This window comes from Globicephala melas, chromosome 9 (assembly GCF_963455315.2).
Source record: "Globicephala melas chromosome 9, mGloMel1.2, whole genome shotgun sequence".
Classification (NCBI taxonomy): domain Eukaryota; kingdom Metazoa; phylum Chordata; class Mammalia; order Artiodactyla; family Delphinidae; genus Globicephala; species Globicephala melas.
In genome coordinates this window covers 11,084,699-11,101,474 of record NC_083322.1, presented here as the reverse complement: position 1 = coordinate 11,101,474, position 16,776 = coordinate 11,084,699, and the positions used below count along the sequence as shown (strand labels likewise).

General features: G+C 39.4%; 2 pseudogenes; both read left to right on the top strand.

Moving 5' to 3' along the window:
- Positions 1 to 730: 730 nt before the first annotated feature.
- LOC115851804 (olfactory receptor-like protein OLF3) lies at positions 731 to 1,672 on the top strand (annotated as a pseudogene).
- Positions 1,673 to 12,894: 11,222 nt separating this feature from the next.
- LOC115851946 (olfactory receptor-like protein OLF3) lies at positions 12,895 to 13,835 on the top strand (annotated as a pseudogene).
- The last annotated feature ends 2,941 nt before the right edge of the window (positions 13,836 to 16,776 follow it).

The following is a 16,776-nucleotide window of genomic DNA, read 5'->3' as shown; positions in this document are numbered from 1 at the left end:
CGCATCTTTGATTTGTTTCTTGACAGCCATACTCTGCTGTCGACCCCGTGATCTGCTGCTCTTTCAAGGGAGGAGAAATGCAATATTGCAGATTGTTTCCTCTTATTCTCTCAGCCAGGTAAAAGACAAACAGGTGAAGATTTTTCAAAAATGAGCCTGGTCACCCAGGTCTTCATTTTTTATCTCACTGACTCTAAGATGTAATTTTTGATAATTTTTAGCTACTAAAAACTATTTTATATTTGCTACCTTCTAACTTACAACCCCAAATTTGTGATTTTAAAAGGGTGGAAATTTAATATCTCATTTTCATAGTCAAAGAATCCAGAAGTAAAAAAAGTAAATTAAAAAGAAAACCTGTTCATACCTATTAGGTTCCATTCAGTATGGATTCTGAGATAGTAAGGAGGGAAAAACCGGTGCCTAACAGGGAAGTAAACAAACTCCATGGTTAGGAGTTGGCTTTAAAGAAAAAATATCATGTTTTACAGTTAATCTTTTTAACTCAAATAAGCATTTTAATGAAAACATTTCTGCTTAAGGAAGCTTCTCCTTGGATCTGAGCCACATCAGTGGGTTCTGTTGTTTCCCAGAAGGAGACATACAATCTGAAAAACCACACCACTTAATACTAGATGGCTGTTTGGTCTAAGTGACCTTATAAGGTCCTCTGGCACCTTACGTATCTAGTTTTTTTGATTTATAACTTGGGTTTGGTCTTCAGAAGCTCATGGGCAGGGAAGACCAGACATGGATGAGTGAGTTCATTCTGCTGGGACTGTCCAGCTGCTGGGAGACTCAGGTCTCCCTCTTTGTCCTTCTCCTGGCCATATATCTGATGACTGTGCTGGGGAACTTCTTCATCATCCTCCTTATCAGACTGGATAGCAGGCTAAACACACCCATGTACGTTTTCCTCAGTATCCTGTCATTTGTGGACATCTGTTATATCAACATAACTGGCCCCCAGATGCTCATTCACTTCCTTCTGGTCAGCCCAGGAGTCTATCACATTCTACAGCTGTGTGCACCAGCTGTTTATCTCCTTGGCAGTGAGCAGCACAGAGTTCTTCTTGCTGGAAGCCATGGCCTATGACCGCTGTGTGGCAGTGTGCCGTCCACTGCACTGTGCAGTCACCATGCACGGAGGGCTGTGCCTGGGGCCGGCTGCTGGCTGCTTGCTGGCTGGTTTCATGAATTCACTGATGCAGACAATCATCTTTCAGCTACCTCTGTGCCATAAGGTTGTTCATCACTTTGCCTGTGAGATGTTGGCTGTGCTGAGGCTGACCTGTGTGGACATCTCCTTCAACAAGGTCATGGTGGCCATCTCATCTCAGGATTTCTGGTGATCATGCTTCCCTGTTTTCTTGTTCTGTTCTCCTGTGGTCGTATAGTTGCTGCGATTCTGTGTCTTCATTCTGCCCAGGGACGCCACAAAGCATTTGGGACGTGCGCGTCTCACCTCATTGTGGTTTCCATGTGCTTTGGAACAGCCATCTTCACATACTTGAGACCCATGGCTGGCTCCTCAGCAGAACAGGAGAAGATGGTCACCCTGTTCTATGCTGTGGTGACCCCAGTGCTGAATCCCTTAATCTACGGCTTGAGGAACAAGGAAGTGATGAGCACCTCTAGAAGAGTGTGGGGGAAACTTAGTGACAAAGGGTAAAGATTCATAGAATTTCTCCTTCCCTCCAACAGCCCATAGAACGACATTCTAAACAAAGAGAAAATGATGGACATGCCCTTTCTTCTCAGATTTTCTCATAAGGTAGATCACGGTGAACAAGTTTTTCTAGACTGACTTTCCACATTCATCCACATTTTGACCTGTTACACATACGGTAAAAAAAAAAAAAAAAAAGCCTTTAATTATTAAGCTGCAGTCTGCTGGATAATCTCTCCTTCTAGACTTCATATGCTCCCTTTTACTTTCATATACTTCCTGCCTATTCCCTCAGAAAATGAAACATAAACAGTAAAAATTTTCAGGGTGAGAAGAGCCACACTTTGTTTCATGACCCCACCCATCACCAGCAATGTTGCTTTGAAAAAGGTACTTAACATCACTGACCTCTAGTTTCCTCAACTATAAAAAGAAGTAATAATATCCAGTGTGTGTGATTATTTAGAAGATTATAAATTATCTATGTAAAATGCCCAGTAGAGTGCTGCCATAGAGTAGGTATCCAACTGTTTTTAAAATAGCTTGTAGGACACAATTATAGCACTACACACTGTGCAGAGTGACTCACAGTGAATGTTCTCCTTGTGCTGTGGCTCTAGTGGATCACTGTTCTGTGTCTGCTCCAGGTAGCCACCTTACCCAGAACCACGGCATCTGTCCACCCAATTTATTATCTCTCCATCCATCCATCCACCCATTCATTATCCATTCATCCATCCAACTTTTCTGTCTCTATCTATTTATCTATCTATGTATTTTTTAGCTCCAAGCCAGACAAGACCTTTCTCATGATCTCCAAACACATGTATCAATGCTTGCTTAACTCCTTTCACTTACATTATATGAATCTCATTGATAACATAGTTAAAATAGAGCTGTTGTTCTTGCTTCCTCTATCCCAAGCTATTCCTTTCCTGTTGCCCCAATACGCCTTCACTGTTTTAGTAAAAGGATCCATCATACATCAGAGTAATTCCTGATTCCTTTATTTTACACCCTACCCAGCAATAGATTCCATTAGCTTGTCAACAAAATATGTGATCAACTGGTCTCTCTGTTTCCACTTCTGCTTTCTACATTCTATTCTGCACACAACAGCTTTAATTTTTAAAATTATTATTTGTTTTGTGACTTTATTTTGTAAACTAAAACACAGGCAGAACACCGCACTAAATAAATGTTAGCTTAGTGAATTATTGTAAGACAAACCCTCTTGTAACCACCACTCAAGTAAAAACAAAACAAAACAAAACAAAATAAAAAACAGTTCTGCCAGCTACTGTAGCAGTCACTCCATGTGCCCCATCATAATCACAACTTTTTCCCAAAAGTAACTGCTCTAGTGACCTCTGTAGTAATCACTGTCTTGCATTTCTTTATGGCTATATTATTCAAGCAAACATCCCTAGTCACTGTCACTGTAGTTTAGTTTTGCCCATTTTTTTCAATTTGATATGCTTTGAAATCTCATTAATCTATAGGTCCCCTCCAACTCTTTCTTTTCCCTACAATTTATTTGAGTGACCTGGGCCATTTGATCTGTAGAAGTCTCCTCTATCTTAGAAAATAAATCAAGTTACATCCTTTTCCTGCTTAGACTAAAATCCAAACTCCACAAGTACAGGACCTAACTTGGTCCAGCTGCCGCCTGCTTCTTCATCTGCATTTTGACTCCTTCCTCTCTCTGCTCTCATGGCACACTGCTTGTCTAACAAGGGTTGGAAGAAAACGGCTAAATCTCTATAAAAGGAAAATTTTTTTAACAAGTCATAGACATTCATGGAAAAAATAATTGTAGACCTGTACATTTTTTGTATGTGAAATCTGAGACTTATCCAATGTATTAATAATTTACTAATAAGCACTAATAAATTTAGTAATAAATAATTCCTTTCACTGGAAATTCTGAATCCTATCAATTAGCATCATGAATAACTGGGCTCAAATTTCTGAGTAAAATCTCAAGAGTAGAGATGTTTTGATCTCCCAGTTTTACAAGGAGGAAATTCAAGTTTCTGCCTTGGAAAGGGCAAAGTATTATATTCATCAGTTAGACTGTAAGGTTCTTGAGAGCAAGGGCTATGCCTTTTACCTTATTTGTGTTCCCAATGCCTTAACAGTGCTAATAAATTCCTGCCGATTGATTTATTAATTGAAATTTTCTTTACTGTTCTAGAGGTTGCCTCTTATGAAATATATGAAGATAATGCTTGTTGGAATTTAGTATAATAGTAAATAGGCTTTAAAAATCTCAGGCTCAGAGTTAATTGGTTCATAATACTGTTCAGTAGATGAAATATTATCACCCATACAAGGCTTCTTTTATTAATTAATTCTGTTTTATCCCATTCTTTATTCCTCAACTATTCTGATATGTTTAATGCATATAATGATGTTTGAGAGTACATTTATGTATTTAAAATATAAACTACTCAGACTGTATCTTAGTTTTTTTTTTTCTCAACACTATATTTTTAAGAATGATACATATTGCTAGTCTATTACTTTTAACTGTTCAGAGTAATCCACGGTGTTCACCATATTTTAGCTATGGTACCCAGCTCCCTACCCCCACATATAGCCCGAGGATGAACATCATAATACATGTGCACTTAAGGACCTGTGAGAATTTATTTAAGGAATATACACAGGAGCCAATTGCTAGGTAATGGATAATGCTCTCCAGAATGGCTTTATAAGTCTACACTCGTACGTCAGTGCCTGACGGCTCTTATCCATCCACAGCCTGCACGTTTTGAATTTTTCTAGCCTAAAAGATATAAAATTGTCTTACTTTGCATTACTCTGATAAGTAATCAGTATGAACGTGTCTTCATATGCTGAACTTCTGATTTGTCTGCCTTCACCCAGCACCACTCTATCCATGCCCTCCCCGCTTCAATTCGTGGTAACTCCATCATTGCAGTGATTAGGCAATTTCCCAGTCTTTTTCTCATAAATTGGCAAGAGTAGCCTGTTGTCTCTATTTTCAAAATACATACATAGTATGATCACTTCTCAGCATCTCCACTCTTACACCCCAGTGTGAGCCGCCCTGACTTCCCACTTGGGTTACTGCCATTGCCTGCATCAAATTTCCCTGCTTCTATTCTTATATCCCAGCACTCAGTGATCCCTTTAAAACAGAACTCGAATCACGTCCTTCCTCCTTATATCCCAGCACTCAGTGGTCCCTTTAAAACAGAACTCGAATCACGTCCTTCCTTCTTTCAACCATGCAGTTATTCAGAATTAAATCCGAAGTATTTACAATGAACACAGGCTTTTCTCCTAACTATGCCTCTCTACCTGGAATGCTTCTTTCTCAGGTAGCCACTTCCTCATCTCCTCCAGTTCTTCATTTAACTATCATCACTGCCCTATTTGATGCTGCAGACTTTCTCCTTGCCCCCTACTCCTGTTCCCTCTTGCCTTGTTATTTAGTTTTTTCCAAAGAACTTATCTTTTCTAACATATTTGCAGTTAACTCATTGTTTAATGTCTGTCTGTCATCCCTCCACTGCCCCCAGAATATAATGTAAGCCCCTTGAGAGCAGGGCTCTTTGGTTCAGGTAAATATATGTACCAAGAATATAGAATAGTGTCTGTCTTACAGTCAGCACCAAATAAATATTTCCTGAGTGAACCATATTGTCAGCCTTTTGGGTTTCTATTGCTGGACACTCTGTGTTCATCTTCTTTGCTCATTTTTCCTTTGCGTTTTCTACCATTTCCTTGTTGGTGTGTATATGATAAATATGAATCCTTTTTGGTTATAGCCATTGCAAATACATACCTCTGATCCATCGCCTCTCTGTCAGTTTTATTCATAGAATCCTTTGTTGAATGAAAAACCTTCATTTTGATATAATCCAAATTATCGCATTTTTGTCCAATGATTTATGCTTACGAAGTTTTGTTTTTCTAAAAAAAAAATCCCTGTATCTAGGTCATAATATATTCTGTGTTATTTAATTAAGTTTTATACTTTTACCTTTCACAGTATTTCTTTAGTTTATCTTTAGTATTTTAGTATTTCTTTAGACATCTGCTTCTACATATGTTGTTAAATATGGATCTAGTGTTTATGTCCATGTGTGGTCCATTTATTAAACAGTCTATTCTTTATTCAGTCATTTTAATAACTTTCATGTACATTAAGTTTACCTATATATGGGTCTGTCTTTGAATTCTATTCTATGTGTTCGTTTGTTCTTGCACCATGTAATCCTGTTACTCTACTTCTAAAAATTGAAGTATAGTTGACATACAATAGTATATCAGCTTCAAGTATAAAACATAGTAGTTTAACATGTATATACATTACAAATTGATCACCATGATAAGTCTAATAACCGTCTGTCACCAGATAAATCTATTACAAATTACTATGTTCCCAGTACTGTTCATCACATTCCGTGATTTATTTATTTTGTAACTGGAAGTTGGTACCTCTTAATCTCTCTTGCCTATTTTCCCCAACCTCCCACCCCTCTTCCAATCACCAGTTTGTTTTCTTTATCTGTTAAGTCTGCTTCTGGTTTTTTTTGTTGGTTTGTTTTGTTTTTTTAGATTCCACATATAAGTAAAATCATTCAGTACTTCTCTTTCTCTGTTTGACTTATTTCACGTAGCATAATATCCTCTAGGTCCATCTGTGTTGTCACAAATGACAAAATTCCATTCTTTTTTATGGTTGAGTAATATTCCATTGTGTATATAGCTATATATCACCTCTTCATTATTTATTCATCTATCTGTAGACACTTAGGTTGTTTCTATATCTTGGCTACTGTAAATAAGGCTGCAATGAACATAGGAGTACATATATCTTTTTGAATTAGTGTTTTTGTTTTCTTCAGAAAACACCCAGAAGTGGAACTACTGGACTGTGTAGTACTGTTTTTAATTTTTTGAGGAACCTCCACATTTTTCCATAGGGTTGCACCAATTTACATTCCCACCAACAGGAACTGCCTAGAGGGTTCCCCATTCTCCCCATCCTTGCCAAGAATTGTTATTTGTTGTCTGTTTGTTGATAGCCATTCTGACAGGTGTGAGGTGATACTGTGGTTTTGATTCACATTTCTCTGATGATTAGTGAAGTTGAGCATCTTTTCATGTGTCTGTCGGCCATCTGTATGTCTTCTTTGGAAAAATGTCTATTCAGGTCCTGTGACCATTTTTTAACAGACCTCTTTGGGGTTTTTTTTTTTGATATTAAGTTGTGCGATTTCTTTAAATATTTTGGATATTAACCCCTTTTCCAGTATATCATTTGCAGATATTTTCCTTTGTTCAGTAGGTTGTCTTTTCATTTTATGATTTCCTTCATTATGAAAAAGCTTTTTAGTTTGATGTAGTCCCATTTGTTTAGTTTTGCTTTTATTTCCCTTGCCTGAGGAGACAGACAAACACACACAAAATATTGCTGAGACTGATGTCAAAGAGTAAACTGCCTATGTTTTCTCCTAGAGTTTTATGGTTTTAGGTCACCAGAAGATGCTTTTGTCACCAGCTCCCAGAATAAGCCCTTCTCTGGGGCAATGCCAGGTAGTTGAGCAGAGGCTGAGAACAGACTGGGCACTCTGACGTGGACAAGGCGCACAGTGGAAATCTCCCTTCCCACTCCTGGCAAAGGGAAATGGGGACTAGAGGTACCACTGCACAGCACTTAACATCCTCACTAGAGGGTTTTCACAGAGGAGGTTGTACTTTTATTAAGGGTTCCCAATGCTAAAAATCCCTAAGTACAAACCAGGATATGAAAGATCATCTTCCTTAAAGTGAAGGGAAAGGTGAAATTGCTAAGGTTACAGGATGTGATGGTAGAATTCCAAACCTGAGAGCAGCCCAATAATAAGCAACATCTGTTTAGGGATTGGCATAAAAAACTCTCCCTGTCCAACCTCGGATTAGATGATGTACCATAGAGCATCTCAGTGGTCCTGTGAGTTGCCTGGTCCAGGAGCTATTGCTTAGAGGAACGTGGAGATGGATGAGTTGGAATGAGAAAGTTTCGATTTAATCTTCACGGTCCTAAAGTGGGATAAAAATTCCCACCATCCAAAAGTGTTATCACTGAAGACTCAGACACACTTCCCTTGAGAAATTAAAGTTTGGCAAGCTCCTTCCCGTGCTCCAGGGACAAGGAAACAAAATGTTCATTTGCAAAGTTGAAATGTAGGTTAGGGTGTTAGATGCAGAAGTGACCAGACAGAGGGAAATGGAAAATAAAAGAAATCTAATAAAAAAAAATAATTGGCCCCTTGAGGTTTTATCACTAAGTTATAAAAAGTTACCTGTTCCAACTGCACTTGCTTCAAATTCCATAACTTTCCCAGCCCTGCCATCTTTCCAAGGCACAGGGTGGCCTCCTCCATTCTCCAGAGGCGAGCCAGGCATTTTCAGTCTTTCTTCATCACTCATTTAGCAACATAAATTGTGAAACCAGGTTCCTGTGATCCATGGCCTCTCCTGCCATACTCCTCAAACCTAAGAGTATGGTGGCTTGATATATTGGCCTCTAGTAGAAATTTATCCTAAAAAATATGTTCTGGCTCTTCAGATTATGTTTGTGAGTGTACAGCTGAGTAGGTTTGCAAAGGAGCTTGTCAACAGCTTGAGCGTGAGTGAGTGTGCTTATGTGTGGGATCCAAAGAGGACACTATGGAAAGTGTTCCTCTGAGTGGAGAGAACTCCTGGCTCTGTCCTCCACCTGTGTAATGATTTTGGCTTAGCTACATGGCCACTCAGCAGTTTTCCTCTGCCTTTGGTGTGACTGCCAAGTGACCTGGAAACACAGCCCACTCTTTATGTTAGTGCGATAGTAACTGTTTACACAGTAGGGGATGTATTGGCACTATTTATAAGCACTCACCACTACAGAGAATAGATTCCAAGTTCCCCGTGGGAGACAGCTCAGAAGGGACAAATCTTCCCAACCAGATAAAACTCATACCTTCAGACCAGGACCCTTCGTCATGTCTCATCTCTTACTTGTTAGGGATATTTTTGGCTAGAGAAAACTATCCTTAGGTTCAGATCTTCTTTTGAAAGCTAATTAAAAAAAATAAGCACTCGATTTATCCATTTCTGTTAAATTGTTTTTTTTCCTTATTTTCCATAATTAGAGCCCTTAATTTTCTCTTATAAGAGGAAGAAAGAACTTCCTGCCATGTATCCATTATAAGATGTTGTGTTTTCATCACCATATGAGACACAAAGTAGAAGCATGATCACCTTTTCAAATTTATGAAAGAGGCCAGTTAATCACATACTTCATGAAGAGAGTCCCTAATAGGGGTGATGGGCTGTGTTTCTTTTCCTTATGTTGCTGATGTGGCTTGAAGGCCAGACTTCAACTTCATAGGTGAGTGAGAAGTACCTGCTCTGGTCCACCATGACTGTGAAGTAAATGGATCAAAAGTAGGAACTCAATTAGTCCTCTCGATATGTCTTCTGATTTCCATGTTAGGTGAATCCACAACCTTTAAAAAATGACTGTGCTATATACACAAGGTCTGCTATGTGTAGGAGCAGGATGATTGATGTGCCCCAGGCTATCAGATAATCCTGTTTACCTGCTGACTCCTCCATGGTCTAGTCCTTTTCCCATCTGTAAAACAGAGCTAATAAGCCAAAGTTCAGAGTGTTGTTGTGAATATTATGATACTATATTATATTAGTAGATGCATAAAGTAGTATGATGCCTAGTACAGAGTAAGTGTTCAGCAAATGAAGTATTTATATCAACTCAGTATAAAAATAAGTGTAATTATGATTCTTATTTCTTCTCTTACCATCTTTCCCACTCCAGTGGATTTTTGCACTCTGGGCAAAAGTGTTTCAGGAGCTTGTTTGTTTTCTTCCTGCCATTTGTCTCCAAAATAATAGACAAGACTGAGAACATTTTCTAAAACTGAACCTTACCATTCAGTGATTCACAGGGCAATTGACCTGTAAATTATTTGAAACAGTTTTACAAAGAAACAGGTTTACTTTGACTTTACACATCACTTTTTAAAAATATCAAATGTACTTTATTTAAAAAAGACAAAATTGCTTGCAAGGAATGTGTCACTCGGAAATTCACTTGCTTGACTTCATTACTGAGCAAAAGCAACATGACTTTAAGCACAGATACCCTTTTTTTGGGATATGGTTTTGGAGATAGGTAAAAAGACACCATTTATTTTTTTGTTGTTACATTGACTTTTAAAAATTGACATTCGTTTGAGTCCTGGTTATAGAAGTGTAAACAGTGTAAATGAATCTACCGTTAACTATCACTGTCACATCCATGCTACCTATCTGCACGTATATACCTGCTGATAAACCTGGAAGAGTTCCTGCATCACAGTTACATTTGAGCCCCGGGAGACAGGCCTGAACATACAACGTAGGACAAAACACTGGTATTCCTTTAAAGAACAGGTCACAGTAGAAATACTGCTTGGAAACAATTCATCCACTTTGGTATGTTTTAGGTGTTATTAGTGATTTACATAGTTGTTTATTTAATTAAATCATAACATAAAGCATTAAACACAAAATATTAATTTCTTCAATATCTATGTTGTTAGCAAGTTTTGAAAAAAATACACACATATATACAGTTGACCTTTGAAACATGGGTTTGAACTGTGTGAGGTCACTAATACGTGGAACCACAAATATATGATATACATACACATCATGGCCATCTATAGCCATCATGATATTAGGTGGGGAAGGAGAAAGTAAAAAGAAGAGCAAACACTTCCATGTGGAGAAAATATAGTTCAGATGCTTAGATGCAAAACTGATATCCCCAGATAAAGTACTTATAATGAATTTTCCAGAAAACTCCCGTCTGTCACAAGGGGCCTGATGACTCTCTCAGTCCATATATTCTGAGAACTGCAAGCATAGGCAGCCGTATGTTGGGAATAAAGTGAATGGATGCGGAAGGATGGATGGGTCTTGCATTTAGCTGTATTTTATAGTGTGGTCTCTAGCTATTGGTAAATCTCTAAAAAGCATTGGAATGCCAGAGTCTATTTACATAGGAATAGGAAAGCACTGTAGATATTACCAGTCCATATTTTTATCATGGCTTGAAATGACTAGGAAAATTTCCAACAAGTATAATGACAATAATTTTTATTCCAGTGTAAAATGTAGCAGAACAAAAAGAGATTGATGTATAAATAGGTAAAATGCAAAATAAAATTACAAAGAAGGGAATGCACAATAATTAAGACTAGGCTATTGGTTTGTAGCTGTGAGGCTGACAAGCTGTTAATTTTCAACATTCTAGAAAAAAACTCATTCTTGATTATAAACTATACCTGTTTGTCATCAAGAGTTTGAATTCTTTATCTTTTCATGTAGTGAAGAATATTATTTATATCTTTAAATGTTGTGCATTTCTTTGCCAATGTTGCAGCTGAGTGTCTTGTTCCAATCAATTTTGGTGTAAGTGACTGAAAGCTTTCAGTGCAAGGCCTTGAACATGGTATCTGACATTGTTAGATCATTTCCACTAATTTCTGTGTGATACTCAATTTCTGAAAGCTCTCTTTTTAATAATTCCTTGACATTTTGGACCTTATTCAAAGCAATATTAAATTCTGAATATTTTATAACTAACCATATGATAATAAACTATAATATTAAGTCCTCCAACCATCTGTGTTATAAGTGGTGTGATCTGTAACAGTCATTCTAAAAGTTTTTATGCTGAAACTGGAAACTTTCAGTAAGTGTAATCTGCTGTCCATCTGTAATTATAGCATGAATAGTATAGAAGCCATGGGAATAATTCTCTTCACGTGACTCTTTCATGTACTGTCCCAGGATGGTCTCAGAGACCTCAAACTCCCGTCTGTGTATTTGAGTTATGGATCACTTATTTCTTTCTTTAAGTGAGCAAACATAAAAGAAATTTTGATTTGGGGTCAAAAAACTACTACTGTCTCTGTCGTCATGTTCTGTAATTAAGACCTGATTATCTATCCTTCTGCCTTCTCTGCTGGGGACTGATCCCTGTTATATTGGGAAATAAGTTGTCCTTTCCTTGAGAAAACATTATTATTAAGTAATAACCTGACATCATTACATGCTTTATTAAATTTCCCTTGGGGGACATAAGAGATAAACTTTAGCAGCTCTGTATACCTTCTCTTCATTCAGCCTGAGTCTTGAAGTTGGCCATCCTGGGTTGATCTTGCCCACCTGGGCCACTGGTATGAGGTGGGTGGAGAGGAGGCCTTCCACCTGCCACTCTCAAATTAAAAGGGCAAATTACAGAAAATAAGTTTAAAATCACTTAGTAATAAGAAGTATGAGAATATCACTTAAAACATTCAGGATTTCATGGATACAGTTCATTAAGGAGGGGTGAGTAGAGTTGTGTCTGAGGTATCCAGAGTAAACAAAACAAGAAAGTTAAATGGTATAGAACAGGGCTTCCCTGGTGGCGCAGTGGTTGAGAATCTGCCTGCCAATGCAGGGGACACGGGTTCGAGCCCTGGTTTGGGAAGATCCCACATGCCGTGGAGCAACTAGGCCCGTGAGCCACAACTACTGAGCCTGCGCGTCTGGAGCCTGTGCTCTGCAACGAGAGGCCGCGACAGTGAGAGGCCTGCGCACCGTGATGAAGAGTGGCCCCCACTCGCTGCAACTAGTGAAAGCCCTCGCACAGAAACGAAGACCCAACACAGCAAAAATAAATAAATAAATAAATTTACTGAAAAACAAACAAACAAAAATGCACACACACACATTAAAAAAAAAAATGGTATAGAACATCATGTAGAATTCAGAAAAAGTCATGTGGGCTAAAGAATGTCGCACCAGAAAGAAAGAAATTATCCCCTATAATAACTACTAAATTGACTAGGATTTTGTCTGACCACTTCATTAATTTCTTTCCTCCATTTAAGAGCAGATGTTTAGGAGAAGAAATTATCTTCCAATAAATTGAATTTCAAGAATGTAACTTTTTTTCTCCTTGATTTCCAGCTGCAAAACTGGGTCCCATTGTGTTCTTCGTCTACGGATATGTTCAAGCAGAGTTTGGATGATGATTTGGCCGAGACATTCAAGGAGAACTTTAAGTTCAGGTGGGTAGGTTCTCCCTGTGGTCTAAAAGCCACCTTCCAATTCTGATTTTCCTTAATTTGTTATTTTGACATCATTAGTTCAGTCCGGAGAAACTCATGGGCCAGGGAAATAAAACGCAGACATGGGTGAGTGAGTTCATTTTGCTGCGGCTGTCCAGTGACTGGGGGACTCAAGTCTCCCTTTTTGTCTTGATCTTGGCCATGTACTTGGCGACTGTTGTGGGAAATTTCCTCATTCTTCCTCTGATCGGACTGCACAGCAGGCTGCATACCTCCATGTATTTCTTCCTTAGCGTTTTATCTTTTGTGGACCTTTGTTATGTAAACAGCTTTGCCCCACAAATGCTGGCCCACCTGCTCTCAGTCTAGAAGTCCATCCCGTTCCACAGCTGTGTGCTCCAGCTCTGTGCACCCCTGGCACTGGGTGGGTCTGCGTTCTTTCTGCTGGGAGCCCTGGCCTATGACCGCTGCGTGATGGTGTGCTACCCGCTGCACTACACAGTCGTCATGCACAGAGGGCTGTGCCTGGGGCTGGCTGCCGGCTGCCTGGTGGCTGGTTTCGTGAATTCACTGATGGAAACAGTCATCACCTTTCGGCTTCTCCCGTGTCACAGTGTTATTAATCACTTTGCCTGTGCGACGCTGGCAGGGCTGCGGCTAGTCTGTGTGGACGTCTGCTTCAGCGCGGTCATGGTGGCCGCCTCAGTATTTCCGGTGGTCATGCTTCCCGTCCCCTGGCTCTGGTCTCCTGTGGCCGCACAGTTGTGACCATTCTGCGCATTCGTTCTACTGAGAGACGTAGCAGAGTGTCCGGGACGCACGCTTCTCACCTCACTGTGGTTTGCGTGTGCTTCGGGACTGCCATCTCCACCTACCTGGGGCCACGGTCAGCCTCCTCAGTGGAAGAGGAGAAGACGGTTGCTCTGTTCTATGCTGTGGTGGCACCTATGTTGAACTCCTTGATTTACAGCTTGAGGAATAAAGACGTTACGGCTGCTCTCTATAAATTTTTAGAGAAATTCAGAGATAAAGGGTAAAGACTTTAAGAACTTCTTGCTATCTATTAGCAGAATCAAAAAGGAGATCAGATAAGTGAAGGTGGGACTGCCACACTCACACTAAGGAAGACTATTATGGTCAGACCCTCGCTTTCAAATGAAGAATTCCTCCACGTGATTAATGGCTTTCCTTATATAGGCCAATACCAGATAATTTACATGGCAGTGATTCAGCAGAGGGCCTTTTTTAGATCATCTTCTCTCAGGTATTCAGTAGTATTTAGACATCATCTGCCTGTTTAAAAATTTTATTAGCGTACCAGTGTTTAAAGAAATCAGCCATGACTTCATCAAGCAGACCTGGTTTGTGGATTGAATGGGTAGATGAATTCCACCAATTAGGTTCACTTATACTTTTGTGGAACAGAATAGATAATGTCTGTTTTTCTTTCTACATGACAATACTCCAGTTGTTTGTAGAATAGCTTAATTTCCTCCAGGATAACCACAAATGGTTTTTTCAACTCTTTAAAAAATAATATCAGTTTTGAAACTTTCAGTACCATCTGTGCCTTAGTCTAGACTGTGATATTATATCCTGAAATAAATAATATATGATAGAATGTTTGTTCCGGGCATTATGCTGGATCTCATTTGCTTTTAAGATGAGAAATCTGTGGCTTCACTGTAGTCTTTTTTTATTGTGGTAAAACATACAATATGTAACAAAATTTGCTGTTTTAGTCATTTTTAAGTGTACAGTTCAGTGGTGTTAATTACATTTGCAATGCTGTGCAAACATCACCACTATCTTATTTCCAAAATTATTCATTACCAGTCTTTTTTTGGCGGTACGCGGGCCTCTCACTCTTGTGGCCTCTCCCGCTGTGGAGCACAGGCTCCGGACGCGCAGGCTCAGCGGCCATGGCTCACGGGCCCAGCCACTCCGCGGCATGTGGGATCTTCCCAGACCGGGGCACGAACCTGTGTCCTCTGCATCAGCAGGCGGACTCTCAACCACTTTGCCACCAGGGAAGCCCACCAGTCTTTTATACAACTAATTTCCCAAGACCTGGTTCCTATAATCTGGTTACAAAGACTCTACACCCATTACACTCTTTTCTTTTTTTTTAACTTAAACAAAGGTATATGCATTTTGTTCTGCTAATTGTTCCTGATTTTCACACATCACACCAACTTGCCAAGATTATTTTGAATTTTGATTCTCCAGTTCATTCCTTCTGTTTATTTCGTCTTTCTTTTTCAATGGATACAATAAGCAGAAAAAGTTATAAAAATAAACACCAAAATAGTACATGTCAATTATGTATCACTGCAAACTTGGAAGAAAGTGGTCCACAAGGTCTTATAGTTGGAATCGTATAGTATGCAGCCTTTTCAGATTGACTACTTTCACTTAGAGATTTACATTTAAGTTCATTCATGTCTTTTCATGGCTTAATCATTCCTTTTTGGAACTGAATAAAATTCTATTGTCTGCATGTAGCACAGTTCATTCATTTACCTACTAAAGGATATCTTGTTTGCTTCTGAGTTTTGGTAATTGTGAATAAAGCTGCTTATAAACATTCGTGTGCAGGTTTTGTGTGAACATATTTTCAACTCCTTTGGGTAAATACCAAGTAGCATGATTGCTGGATTGTATGGTAAAGGTATGTTTTGCTTTGTAGGAAACCACCAAACTGTCTTCCAAAGTGGCTGTATCACTTTGCGTTCCCACGAGCAATGAATGAGAGTTTCTATTGCTCCATATTTCACCAGCATTTGGTGTTGTCAGTGTTTTGTATTTTGGCCATTCTAACAGGTGTGTAGTGGTATTTTACTGTTGATTTAATTTGCATTTCCCTGATGACACATGATATGAAGCATCTTTTCATATGTTTATTTGCCAACTCGATATATTCTTTGGTGACGTGTCTGTTAAGGTCTTTGGGCCATTTTTTAATCAGGTTGTTTGTTTTCTTATTGTTGATTTTTAAGAGTTACTTGTATATTTTAGATAACAGTTCTGTATCAGATGTATCTTTTGCAAAAATTTTCTCTCAGCATCTGGATTGTCATTCCATTCTCTTGACATCATTCACTTTTAAATGGTGATAGAAATACATACTTACATACGCAAGAACTCAAAATTATGACCCATTCATCCTTCATTAAGACTACAGGCAATACAACAAAAAATGTGAAAACTTCAAACAAAAGATGGTTTAAATGAAGGACTGGGGGGCATGAAACTGAAGTTGTGATAAGACAGGCAACAAGCTAAAACCTTCTGAGTGTAAAATTGAGTTTTAAAAGCTCTAAATTTCGAGGAGAGGAACCAAGATGGCGGAGTAGAAGGATGTGCTCTCACTCCCTCTTGCGGGAACACCAGAATCACAACTAGCTGCTGGACAGTCATCAACAGGAAGACACTGGAACTCACCAAAATAGATACCCTACATCCAAAGACAAAGGAGAAGCCACAATGAGACAGTAGGAGGGGCACAATCACAGTAAAATCAAATCCCATAACTGGTGGGTGAGTGACTCACAGACTGGTGAACACTTATACCACAGAAGTCCACCCACTGGAGTGAAGGTTCTGAGCCCCACGTCAGGCTTCCCAACCTGGGGGTCTGGCAATGGGAGGAGGAATTCCCAGAGAATCAGACTTTGCAGCCTAGTGGGATTTGATTGCAGGACTTCGACAGGACTGGAGAAAACAGAGACTCCACTCTTGGAGGGCACAAAGCAGTGTGTGCATCGGGACCCAGGGGAAGGAGCAGTGACCCCAGGGGAGACTGAACCAGACCTACCTGCTAGTGTTGGAGGGTCTCCTGCAGAGGCGGGGGGGGGGGCGCTGTGGCTCACCGTGGGGACAAGCACACTGGCAGCAGAAGTTCTCAGAAGTACTCCTTGGTGTGAGCCCTTCTAGAGTCTGTCATTAGCTCCACAAAGAGCCCAGGTAGCCTCCAGT